A 13,699-nucleotide genomic window follows, 5' to 3' on the forward strand; every position below is an offset into this window, starting at 1 on the left:
GCTCACCTCTTGTTCCTTAGCCCCTGACCTCTCACGTTTCAGGAACCAGTTTATCTCTCGGATGAGAGTCTTTTTTTTTTTTTTTAACTTTGCTAACTCTTAAAAAAAAAAAAATATATATATATATATATATATATATATATATATATTTGCCTGTGCCAGGTCTTAGTTGTGACACTTGGGATGTGGCATGTGGGATCTTTAGTTATGGGTTTCAAACTCAGTTGCGGCATGTGGGATCTAGTTCCCTGACCAGGGATCGAACCTGCGCCCCCTGCATTGGAAGCACAGAGTCTTAGCCACTGGACCACCAGGGAAGTCCTGGATGAGGGTCTTTTTAATCCAATCCTCCCTCTTTAGAAGTCCAGGACCCCAACTCCCTTTGCAATTTGGCCCCAGGCAGAGGAATGAAGCCAGTAACACCTCGTGAATATTAGCCAGAATGTTAACTCTAACCTTAGTGAAAGCAAAAATTTTTATGTTATTACACAGCAGGTGAGTTCCCTGTTGTCCCCAAAGTCTTCATTCAGGAATAGGATTTGGGATTAACTCTTACATAGCAGAGAGGCCCGTTTAAGTATTTTTCCCAAGCAAAGATACCTCTCAGGCCCTTATGTTTTGTGTTATTCTCAGCTTGCATGATTCCTGGAAGCGAGAGTTAAACAAAGGCATTTTAAAATTCTTTTTAAACTCACTTTATTGAGGTAGATATAATTTACTCCAATACATGAATCCATTTAAAGTATAAAACTCAATGAGCTTTGATAGATGTATATTCATGTGCAACCAATACAATCAAGATACAGAACCTTCCTATCACATCCAAAAGTTCCCTCTTGCCCTTTTGCAGTCCATTCTTTCCTCCACCCTCTAACCCAGGCAAGTACAGACCTGCTTTCTGTCACTGGAGATTAGTTTGGTTTTTCTGGAATTGTATATAAATAGAGTCGTACGATATGTACTATTTTAGTGTCTGGATTCTCCCCCTCAGCACACTGTTTGTGAAATTCTTCCTTATTACTGTGTATCAGTTCTTCTTCCTTCCCTACTTCTTTTGCTTTCTTTTACAATTTTATTGAGGTATACTTTATGTAAATGGGACATGTTTAAAGCTTAGACATGTGTGCGTGTATATGCTAACTTGTTTCAGTCGTGTCCAACTCTTAGGGACACTGTGGACTGTAGCCCGCCAGGCTCCTGTATTCATGGGCTTCTCCAGGCAAGAACACTGGAGTGGGTTGCCATGACCTCCTCCAGGGGCTCTTTCCGACCCAGGGACTAAACTCATGTCTCTTACATATCCTGCACTGGCAGCCAGGTTCTTTACCACTAGAGCCACCTGGGAAGCCTTTTGACATGTATACACACCCATGAAACCATCAGCACAATCAAGATACCAAATGTTCTTATAATTCCCAAAAGTTTTCTTGTGTTCAACCTTTCCCATACCTGCAGTCTAACGTAACCACTGATCTGCTTTCTGTCACTACAGATTAATTTGTATTTTCTAGAATTTTATACAAATGGAGTCATACAGATGTACTGGGTTTGTTGCTGTTGTTCAGCCGCCAAGTTGTGTCCAGCTCTTTGTGACCCCCTGGACTGCAGCACGCACCAGGCTCCCCTGTCCTTCACTATCTCCTGGAGTTTGTTCAAATTCATGTCCACTGAGTCACTGACGCTATCTAACCATCTCATCCTCTGTTGCCCCCTTCTCCTTTTGCCATCAATCCCTCCCAGCATCAGGGTCTTTTCCAATGAGTCAGCTCTTTGCACCAGGTGGCCAAAATATTGGAGCCAAAGTACTGGGTTTGGAAGGGTTTATTTTTTGATCTGGCTTCTTTGACTTGGCATGATTATTTTGAGATTCATCCATATGATTGTATATATTTCATAGTTTGGTTTTTTTTCTACTTCTGAATAATATTCCATTGTGTAGATATGCTGGACATACCATGGTTTATCTATTCACCTGTTGATGGACATTTATGTTGTTTCCAGTTTTTGACTATTACAAATAAAGATGTTATGAGTATTTATACACAAGTTTCTGTGTGGTCATATGCTTTCATTTCTCTTGGGTAAATACTTAGGTGTGGAAAGGCCACATCATATGATAGGTATGTGTTTAACTTTTAATAAATCTCAAATTGTTTTCCAGACTTGTTCCATTTTACATTCCCATCAGTAACATAGAAGTTCCAGTTGCTTCCAGCCTTGCCAACACTTGGTTATTACCAGTTTTTATAATATTAGCCATTCTAAAGGGTATGTAGTGGTATCTCACTTCGGTTTTAATTTGCATTTCCTGATGACAAATGATATGGAGCCTTTTATCATGTGCTTATTAGCTACTCATGTCTCTTAAAAATACTTGCTTCAAATCAATCATTTGTCCATTTTTAGTGGACCAGTTTGTCTCCTTATTTTTGAGTTGTCAGTGTTCTTTATATACATCTCACAAATATGTTCTCCCTTTCCACCATTTTTACATGGCGTTTCTACATAATACATTCACTTTACAAAAGGCTAACCAGGATTTTAAGAAAATTAAGAAAGTAGCCTGAGGTCACATAATTAGCTGCTACATCTCAAATCCTGTTTCGTAAACAGGAAGAGCCCACTGCTCTACCTTTTCCTGGGTTCAAGACATCAAGATTGTACTGTACACAGAGTCCTACTGCCAATGTCTGCTAATGAAACTCTACTACAACAGTGTCAGTATCTGCCGTGGCTTTCTACTCCAATTCCCTACTGAGGACACAAGAAAGTGTGACCAGGAAAAGATGCAGATCTGCTAGGCATCTGCCTTCCTAACTCTTCCCTGGCAAAACATGAGCAACAAGAAGGTCAGGCAGTCCTGAAAGCATGAATCCACAGTCATCCTTTCTTAGGCCTTTTTGAACCCAGGCCACACCAGCTGGCAACACTCTAGGACTACAGAGACAAATCCATAGACCTTCTCAGGAGGGGAAATGCTTCTTGCTCATTGCTGATATTTCCTTCCATGTGGAGCAGCTCAATAAGTGCCATGCTCCTGGCCTCTCAGAGCCCTTATTCACTCTGTCCCAAGTGAGGTGTACTGACTTATCTCAGAAGAATAAACCAGGAATACTAACCTCTGATCCTGCCTTTCCCTTCTGGGAGAGCACCTGGACTCTCCCAGAGTCCCACTTAGGACTGTTGTAACAGGGAGGGTCAGGATTCAGTATTAGCCCTAAATCAGGGACTTATCTGGTGGTCCAGTGGTTAAGAATCTGCCTTGCAATGCAGGGGACAGAGTTTGATCTCTGATCAGGGAACAGAGATCCCACATGCTATGGAGTAACTAAGCCCATGGGCCAGAACTACTGAGTTCACATGCCTCAACTAGAGAGCCCACGTGCTGCAAACTACAGAGTTCATGTGCCCTGGAGCCTGCAGGCCACAACTAGAGAGAAGCCCAAGCACTGCAACGAAGAGGCCACCCGATGCAACCAAGACTCAACACGGTCATAAATAAAAAAATATTTTAAATAAGGAGGCCCCCAAATCAAAATCTCCAAAATAAGCTCCTATTGCAAGTGATATTTGTCTCCATTTGCCATATTCTGTCTCATTTCTCACATGTTTCCTGGGCAAGGAAAAGGGGTGATATTAGCACCACACCAGCTATATTTTTTGTATTTACCTATAAGTAAAAAACACAGATTCCACTTTCCCATAAAAACAATGTGATACGTAGGTGATGTCACAGAATCAGCTAAAAAGAGTTAAGTTTACCTGTATTTACTTGGTTACCACAGAACTATACTTCAGCAGAGGCCTTATCAATGATCTATTGTCTATAGAGATGGACAGGACGTGTTCATTAATTTAAAATTATATCTGAATATTCAGACATAGGGCAAACAGAAGAGTGCTGAGTCAAAGACATTTAGGATTTGAATCTGATTCGTCAAGAGCCCCTCTTCAGCTACTTTGATTCCACAGCATCAATACTCCAAGGCTTTGGGGAATCATTAGAAACCAAAAATCTCTATCAGGATTAAATAACTGGCCCACAGAATTTTTTGCCTACAGGATCAAATGTTGCAAGAAATTTTAACTGCCCTTAACTACTGCTCACTAATTCTAGTCCCTTGATATATAGTCTTCTCAGATTCACTAATACTATTAATATCCTATTTGGATAATAAAGTTATCAGTTATTTTCCTATTTTAGTAAACCATCCCCAGAGAAATGCCTTGTGGAAAAGCAATATTCCCAACTCAAGTGTTTAACTGCTGACGTTTTGAAAAAAACCATTGCCAATCCTGGCATTCTTATCTGCTGAAATTAACTTTTCACCTAATGGATACTTTACAGGAATAAAGTCAGGTGATTGATATCAGATGTCTGGGGCAGTTCTGTGTATTTATCAGACACATCACTGAAGCAGTGGACAAGATGGCAATGGTTCCTACATGCCTGGAGTTTATAGAGGCAAAGGGCTGGGCAGCAAACAATTAATTTCAGAGAGAGATAAATGCTATGAAGAAAATAAACACAACAGGATAGTGACTGGTGGGTTAGAAGGTACTTCTTTATATAGGACAGTAAGCAGAATCTTCTCATGGGAGTTGATATCTGAACTCAGACTCGATATTAAGAAAGAGCTTGCCATTCAAACATAGGAGAAGAACTTTGAAGCCAGAAGGAGCAATGAGAACAAGTCTGGTGTTTGAGGAGCACTGTCATTTAGGAGGAGATTGGAAGGAGGTGATGTCAGAGAGGCAGACTGGGGCCTGATTCTGCAGGAGTGCAGATCTTATTCTAAGTGCAAAACAGGAAGCCGTAGAGATGGCTTTTTTTTTTTTTTTTTTAACAAGTGAATGACAGGGGGCTTCTCTGTGGTCTCCTCTAAGAGAGCCACCTAACTATCCATCTGCAGTTCATTTCCTCCATGTCCTCACCATGTATGAAATGACTTTGTCTCTGTTGGTTTGAGTGTCTGTTGCCCACAAGAGCTTCCCTGCCTCATTCACTCCTCCATCTCCAGCAGCCAGAACACTGGCACACAGCCGGTGCTCAGCAAATATTTATGGATTAAAGGAAAGAATGGACAAATGTCATCCAGTTTGTTGAAGGTTCAGGGAGCACAGAAAGCAAGTAAATAAGATACTGTTCTGGGTCTTCAGACTCACCATAATTTATTTTCCAAAAGTTGGCTGACATAATCAAATTATTCAGAAAGGGAAAATAAAATTAGTTAAGAAATGTGGGAAAAGTACTCAACTTTACACTCATTTTAAAGACATGCTGCTAACCAGAACAGAAATGAAATGACATGCGTCTGTTTAAAATATTCACATTGATAATAGTCATTTCTGGTGAGGGTATACGTAATTTAACATGCTGGTCAGTTCTACATCCCCCCTCCCCCGAAGGCAATTCAGCAGCCAATATTCAGTTCAGTTCAGTCGCTCAGTCGTGTCCAACTCTTTGTGACCCCATGGACTGCAGCACACCAGGCTTCCCTGTCCATCACCAACTCCCAGAGTTTACTCAAACTCATGTCCATCGAGTCAGTAATGCCATTCAACCATCTCATCCTCTGCCGTCCCCTTCTCTTCCCACCTTCAATCTTTCCCAGCATCAGGGTCTTTTTCAGTGAGTCAGTTCTTCGCATCAGGTGGCCAAAGTATTGGAGTTTCAGCTTCAGTATCAGTCCTTCCAATGAATATTCACGACTGATCTCCTTTAGGATGGACTGGTTGGATCTCCTTGCAGTCCAAGAGACTCTCAAGAGCCTTCTCCAGCACCACAGTTCAAAACCATCAATTCTTCAGCACTCAGCTTTCTTTATGGTCCAACTCTCATATACATACATGACTACAGGAAAAACCATAGCTTTGACTGGATAGACCTTTGTTGGCAAAGTGATGTCTCTGCTTTTTAATATGCTGTCTAATATGGTTTGTCATAGCTTTTCTTCCAAGGAGCAAGTGTCTTTTAATTTCATGGCTGCAGTCACTATCTGCAGTGATTTTGGAGCCCAAGAAAATAAAGTCTGTCACTGTTTCCACTGTTTCTCCACCTATTTCCTATGAAGTGATGGGACTGGATGGCATGATCTTAGTTTTCTGAATGTTGAGTTTTAAGCCAACTGTTTCACTTTCATCACGAGGCTCTTTAGTTCTTCTTCGATTTCTGCCGTAAGGGTTGTGTCATCTGCATATCTGAGGTTATTGATATTTCTCCCGCAATCTTGATTCCAGCCTGTGCTTCATCCAGCCTGGCATTTCTCATGATGTACTCTGCATAGAAGTTAAATAAGCAGGGTGACAATATACAGCCTTGATGTACTCCTTTTCCTATTTGGAACCAGTCTGTTGTTCCATACCCAATTCTAACTGTTGCTTCCTGACCTGCATACAGATTTCTCAAAAGGCAGGTAAGGTCATCTGGTATTCTTATCTCTTTAAGAATTTTCCACAGTTTGTTGTGATCCACACAGTCAAAAGTTTTGGCATAGTCAATAAACCAGAAGTAGATATTTTTCTGGAAATCCCTTGGTTTTCTGATGATCTAAGAGATGTTGGCAATTTGATCTCTGGTTCCTCTGCCTTTTCTAAATCCAGCTTGAACATCTGGAAGTTCACAGTTCATATACTGTTGAAGCCTGGCTTGGAGAATTCTGAGCATTACTTTACTAACATGTGAGATGAGTGCAATAATTTGAGCATTCTTTGGCATTGCTTTTCTTTGGGATTGGAATGAAAACTGACCTTTTCCAGTCCTGTGGCCACTGCTGAGTTTTCCAAATTTGCTGGCATATTGAGTGCAGCACTTTCACAGCATCATCTTTCAGGATTTGAAATAGCTCAATGGAATGCCATCACCTCCACTAGCTTTGTTCGTAATGATGCTTTCTAAGGCCCACTTGACTTCACATTTCAGGATATCTGGCTCTAGGTGAGTGATCACACCATTGTGATTATCTCGGTCATGAAGATCTTTTTTGTACAGTTCTTCTGTGTATTCTTGCCACCTCTTCTTCATATCTTCTGTTAGGTCCATACCCAAAAGCAATTTAGCAGCAAATATTAAGAGCCCTCAAAATATCCTTAGCTTTTGACTGAGAAATCCACTTCTAGGCATGTATCCTAAGGAAATATTTTCAACTGAAGGGAAAATTATATGTGCAAATACATTTGTTGCACTATTATGTTTATTATAAAAAATTAAAAGGAACATTTTATAGTCAAGACCAGAGGAATACGGACTTTCCCAGTGGTCCAATGGTTAAGAATCTGCTTTGCAATGCAGGGATGCTGGTTCAATCCCTGGTCAGGGAATCCCATACGTCTTGGAGCAACTAAAGCCCGCACCCCACAACTACTGAGTTTGCCTGCTCCAGAGTCTGTGAGCTGTAACTAGACAGGCCATGTGCCCCCAATGAAAGATCCCACAGGATGCAACAAAGATCCTGAGTGCTGCAACTAAGACCCATTCCAGTCAAATAAATCAAAGAACAGAGCAATAACTGTGGTGACTATCCTTGATGAAGCGAATGATACATGGCATGAGAGAAGCCTAGATATAGCAGTAAAGGAGAGCATTTCTTCTACTGTGACAGTGTGTGAAAAAAAGCAGGGTTCTCCTTCCTACACTGTTGGTGGGAATATAAATTGGTCAAGCCATTATGGAGAGTATGGAGGTTCCTTAGAAAATAGAAATAGAATTTCTATATGACCCAACTAATCCCACTCATGGGCATATGTCTGGAGAAAACACTGATTCCAAAAGATTCATGCACCTCCAAAGTTCATTAGCAGCACTATTTATAATAATTAAGACATGGAAGCAGCCTAGATGTCCATCAACAGATGAATGGATAAAGAAGATGCAGTATACATAGACAATGGAATATTACTCAGCCATAAAGTGAAATAATGTAACTTGCAGCGACATGGATGAACCTAGATATTATTGTACTAAGTGAAATAAGTCAGACAGAGAAAGACTAATATGATATCACATACATGTGGAATCTAAAATGAGACACAAATGAACTTATTTACAAAATAGAAACAGACTCACAGACATAGAGAACAAACTTATGGTTACCAAAGGAGAAAGGGGTGGAGAGGGATATAGTAGAAGTTTGGGATTAATAAACTACTGTATATAAATTAGATAAACAACAAGGTTTTGCTGTAGAGCACAGGGAAATATATTCAATATCCTATAATAAACTGTAATATAAAAGAATATGGAAAATATATAAATACACATAAAACTGAATAACTTTGTGATACACCAGAAATTAACACAACATTGTAAATTAACTATGCTTCATGTACTTCATTTTTTATTTTTTTTTATTTTTTTTTTCTTTAATAGAAAATTATTTAATTAGTATACATGTGTTCCCTATCCTGAACCCTCCTCCCTCCTCCCTCCCCACACCATCCCTCTGGGTCGTCCCAGTGCACCAGCCCCAAGCATCCAGCATCGTGCATTGAACCTGGACTGGCATCTCGTTTCATACATGACGTTTCACATGTAATGGTCCCCTCTAGAGCCAACCCTGGAGAAGGCAATGGCAACCAACTCCAGTGTTCTTGCCTGGAGAATCGCAGGGATGAGGGAGCCTGGTGGGCTGCTGTCTATGGGATCGCACAGAGTTGGACACGACTGAAGCGACTTAGCAGCAGCAGCAGCAGCAGGGCCAACCCTAGAGGGAAACATGGACCAATTAATGTGCTTTGAATTGTTGGGAGGCAGTATTATGGTTGAGCTCTCTCGAGATTTTCTATTCTCACACACAGTTGATGTCAAGGGCTCAGAGGAAGGTTCCAATGCTGACACATGGGCATTCTATCACTGGAGCTAAGTTTCAAACACCTTGGCCTTCAAAAGAGGGAGGCATTAACTTTAGAAGGTTGGCTTGTAAAATTCCACAATCACTTACCTACTCATCTCACTGAGTTTAGTCAGTTCTCAAAAAAAATTTTTTTTGCATCATGGAGAGTCAAATTTTGTGAACTCCTTAATTCCATTTGATTATCAGTCTTCAGGAAATTCAGCTCTGGGAGAAGTCATAGAGAGGGGCTTTCCCAAGGAAGGCTTCTCACCTACTTCCTCCTCTGCTCCTTGATTGTGGGGAGGTTTTATGAAGGCCATAAATCTCTCTTCTGGTCACACACTGTAATTCAGTTTTCCTTCTAGAGGAAGTGAGTGGTTCTAGAGAGACGATAGCACTGCTCTCTGGATGCTATAGCTGGACCTGGGCTTGTTGTACTTTAAGAGGAAAATAGTCACAATGAATGGAGTAGGCTTGCACCTGCTGGCCTTCTCCAGCCAGTTTTTCCTAAAGTGAGAGGTGATGCAGTGAGGCCTGTGCTTCTTGGAGTCTGTGATCTGGACCTGAAGCACCAGCATGGCTTGGACCTTTTTAAAAATGCACATTTCAAGTGCTAGCCCAGACTTAATGAATCAGTGATCTGTGTTTTAACAAGACTCCAGGAAACGCTGATGCATGCTCGGGTGTGACAGCCACTGTGCCCATGGTAAACAGATGATTTTAAGTCATCTGTGGACACAGTACTGGAGAACATTGGTTTACTTAGAGGGGAGAGGTAACTGCATTCTCAAATTTATTTCAGTCATTCTGATTGTGACATCTCATCCATTGCTAGCATATCTCTTTCTTGCATTGTTTCCCATTACAAGGAAGAGAATTGCTCAAAGAGCCTTTGACAATCATAGATACCCACCCAGAATCCAATCACACTTTATTTTAATTGTATTTATTTTATGGGGACTTTCTATTCATGGAAAACGAAACTAGTTTTTTTTATTTCAGGTGATGTAAAGTTTATTTTAGAACTAAATTTATTTAGGTCTTGAAAAAAATAAGTCAGTTTCAAGAAGACAGATTACGGAAGACAAAAGTAGAGATGATATATGGTTTGTCAAGAACCCACACAACTCTAGGACACATCACTGCATGCATGTTGAGGAAAATGGTTTTTAAAAGTAGGGTAGTGGGGGAAGCAAACAGGTAAATGAACTGAAAAAGAAATATCAAATATCAATAACATGACAAATGTCACATGAAAGTAGTAAAAGAGAAGACTGCACCAAGCCTGCATTGGAGCTGAACTCTGAGTTACTTTCTGATAACTGAGTTATTTTCAGATAAGCACCTGTTCCAGGGAAGTTGCCCCCCAGCTGACTGTCAGTCTAGGGAGAATGCAATGACATTTAACCTGACATTCAAGGCTCAAACTCGACCTTCAACTTTCCCGGTGATCTTTCACCGGACATTCATTTTGGTTGCTGTTTTTCTTCGTCACCTATAAAATGTCTCTTTTAAGAAGGAATCTTTGATCTGGTTTTCTCGGGAACAGTTTTCTTTAAGACAAATTTTAAATAAAACTTGGGAAGGCATTCATAAGCAATCTCCTGAGAGGCTGCATAGCTTCAGGAATCAATGAGATACTCTGTGGGCCTAGTTCACTGAAAAGATGAAGAGAATGACGGCGCTTGCCAAGGACAATGTGTGTGAGAAATAGGTTTCACACACAGTCTTTGGGGGAAGGGAAATTTGGCAATATGCATTGCAGACTTTAACAACAGACCTATCGTTCCACCCAGCAACGTTCCATTCCATTCTAAGAATTTATCCTAAGAAACAGTGAGATTTGTGCTCAAAAATAATAGTGGGACTTCCCTGGTTAAGGATCCACCTTCCAATGAGGGAGACATGGGTTCAATCCTTGGTACAGGAAGATTCCATGTGCCGAAGAGCAACCAATCCCACGGACCACAACTACTGAAGCCTGAATGTTCTAGACCCCACAAGTAGCAACTACCGAGCCCATGTGCTGCAACTACCGCAGCCTGCTCACCTACAGCCTGTGCTTACAAATTTTCAACTATGTAAATGTCCAAAACCTAGAGCCTGCTCAAGACAAATTTGGGGAGTTTGTGAGAAGAATACTACATAGTCGCTAGGACAAAGGAAATTTTCAACAATACTATATTTCAGATCAGATCAGATCAGTCGCTCAGTCGTGTCCGACTCTTTTCGATCCCATGAATCACAGCACGCCAGGCCTCCCTGTCCATCACCAACTCCCAGAGTTCACTGAGACTCATGTCCATTGAGTCAGTGATGCCATCCAGCCATCTCATCCTCTGTCGTCCCCTTCTCCTGCCCCCAATCCCTCCCAGCATCAGAGTCTTTTCCAATGAGTCAAGTCTTTGCATGAGGTGGCCAAAGTATTAGAGTTTCAGCTTTAGCAACATTCCTTCCAAAGAAATCCCAGGGCTGATCTCCTTCAGAATGGACTGGTTGGATCTCCTTGCAGTCCAAGGGACTCTCAAGAGTCTTCTCCAACACCACAGTTCAAAAGCATCAATTCTTTGGCGCTCAGCCTTCTTCACAGTCCAACTCTCACATCCATACATGACCACAGGGAAAACCATAGCCTTGACTAGACGAACCTTTGTTGGCAAAGTAATGTCTCTGCTTTCGAATATGCTATCTAGGTTGGTCATAACTTTCCTTCCAAGGAGTAAGCGTCTTTTAATTTCATGGCTGCAGTCACCATCTGCAGTGATGTTGGAGCCCAGAAAAATAAAGTCTGACACTGTTTCCACTGTTTCCCCATCTATTTCCCATGAAGTGGTGGGACCAGATGCCATGTTCTTCATTTTCTGAATGTTGAGCTTTAAGCCAACTTTTTCACTCTCCTCTTTCACTTTCATCAAGAGGCTTTTGAGTTCCTCTCCACTTTTTGCCATAAGGGTGGTATCTTCTGCATATCTGAGGTTATTGATATTTCTCCTGGCAATCTTGATTCCAGTTTGTGTTTCTTCCAGTCCAGCGTTTCTCATGATTACTAGGCATAAATAAACTACAAAACAATATATACAGTGAGGTACTATGCTTGGGTTCAAGGAGCCAGTGTCGACTTCAGTTTTTATCCTCATTCAGCAAATACTTTAGAGAGTCTACAAATGTCAGGTGTTATTTCCGACCCTAGAGAACAGAGCAATGTACTGAAATTTACATTTCTGCGGTAACTGTGAAAGTGCTACACAGGACACACTTGGGGGGTGGCAGGAGCACGTAAAGAGGAAACCTTACCCTGAAACACTTTCTGCAAAGTGCACCCAGTAAGCACAACACCCAGCAGAGGCCAGTGCATGCAGGCGTGCAGTAAACAGCCACCAATCGGCAGACTTCCTCTGGGGGCAAATCTCTCCACCCTGGGCAGCAGTTGCCATACAGGGCAGGACCAGAAACCACCCTCCCCTCTTGCTGGGAGCCACCACAGGAGATTCCACCCATGACAAAGGTCATGTGGAAGAGACCTAACAGGCAAAGGTGGATCAGGCCTCAAGGGACCCCCTGAATCTGCTCGAGCATCCACCCCAAAACCAAAATCTGTCTGTCTTACTATTTTGTGCCTTTCACCAACTCTTCTGACATTAACAGGGGGCTATCCCTGACCACCTTTCTCTGGAAAAAATCAACTTAGGGCTTTCGTTAATGGGCATGATAGGAGTGTTTCAATTCAAACCCCTCTGTTGGCATTCTAGCTTGCCTGACATGTTTATCCATACTCTTGCAATTAACACACATGATTGTTCACAACTCCCCAACTTTGAAAGGCACGGGAAGCCAAAACATTCTAAAAGTCCTAACGAGCATAGAGTCCTTTAAGGGATGAAAAATTATTAGAATAGATAGTACTGGTAAAGGGCTTCATTATTGGGCCAATGCTTGCTGCCAAGTGCCCATATCCCTTATCCATTGGGCACCTGGGAGTGCATTGGTTAACATAGCTGGAATGTAAGAAAAACAAGTAGCAGCCTTGGAATTAGCCACATCAGACCTTTGAGCTAATTGGTTCTTTCTTTGTTGTAACTCACTGCACCTTTGCTCCGTGAGAATGTAACTCTGTTTAGTACTTTCTGAGGCTGGGAGAAATAAAGAAGAAACACTTTAAGGGAAAACAAGTTTTCTGGTTGAGCAGCCTTTATCAAAAAAGGGTCATAAAATGTCCACAGGCCTCCAAGGCCAGAAGATATTGTACACAACATTGTTTATGGGAAAGGTGTGCAGAAAAAATCCTGGTTTTGATAAAGACAAAACAGATGTAATGTTTGGGCTGACTCTGTATTACTTTGCATCTTTCATTTCCCTCTATGTACAAGTCAAGGTTTAAAAGTTCCTTTTGAAAATAAAGTTATGGGCCTCGCTCAATGAAGCTTGGTCTCCCCGTGTCATTCATTTTTCCTTTTCTCTCCTTTCCTCTCTCTGTTCTTCTTTCAGGATGACTCCTTGGAACACAGGAGCTTTATTGGCTTTCTGTGTTAATCAAGGAAGATCAAGCCTCTCTCTCCGCTTTGCTATCCTTTCACCTAGGCCGTCATCCTGAGGGTACCCCTGGCTCCTGCTGGGGCTGGACCCCGGCACCCTCTGATGTCCTGCTGTGATGCAGGGTCTGCCTCTTCAGGGAGACTCCTCTTTCCTTTATGGTAACTATCTCCCAGTAGCCCTGATCCTTCTCCCCAGAAGGCTCCTTGGTGTCTCTGGAAATTACAGAGATGGGGAGCAGATGGTAGGAGGTGGGGCTGGGCAGCAATGTCCATAGAACTTCTCTCTGGAAGCGAGCTTGTTCTGGCTTCTGCTGAGTCAAGATGCTTTGTGATCAT

The 13,699-nt window shown here is 41.7% G+C and overlaps 1 non-coding gene across 1 annotated transcript; it reads right to left on the reverse strand.

Annotated features, from left to right (window-relative positions):
• Positions 1-244: 244 nt before the first annotated feature.
• On the reverse strand, positions 245-317 carry TRNAG-UCC (transfer RNA glycine (anticodon UCC)). The gene has a single exon. It is a non-coding gene; the product is annotated as a tRNA-Gly (tRNA).
• Between the last annotated feature and the right edge of the window lie 13,382 nt (positions 318-13,699).

Source organism: Bos mutus, chromosome 1 (genome assembly GCF_027580195.1).
Source record: "Bos mutus isolate GX-2022 chromosome 1, NWIPB_WYAK_1.1, whole genome shotgun sequence".
NCBI lineage: Eukaryota > Metazoa > Chordata > Mammalia > Artiodactyla > Bovidae > Bos > Bos mutus.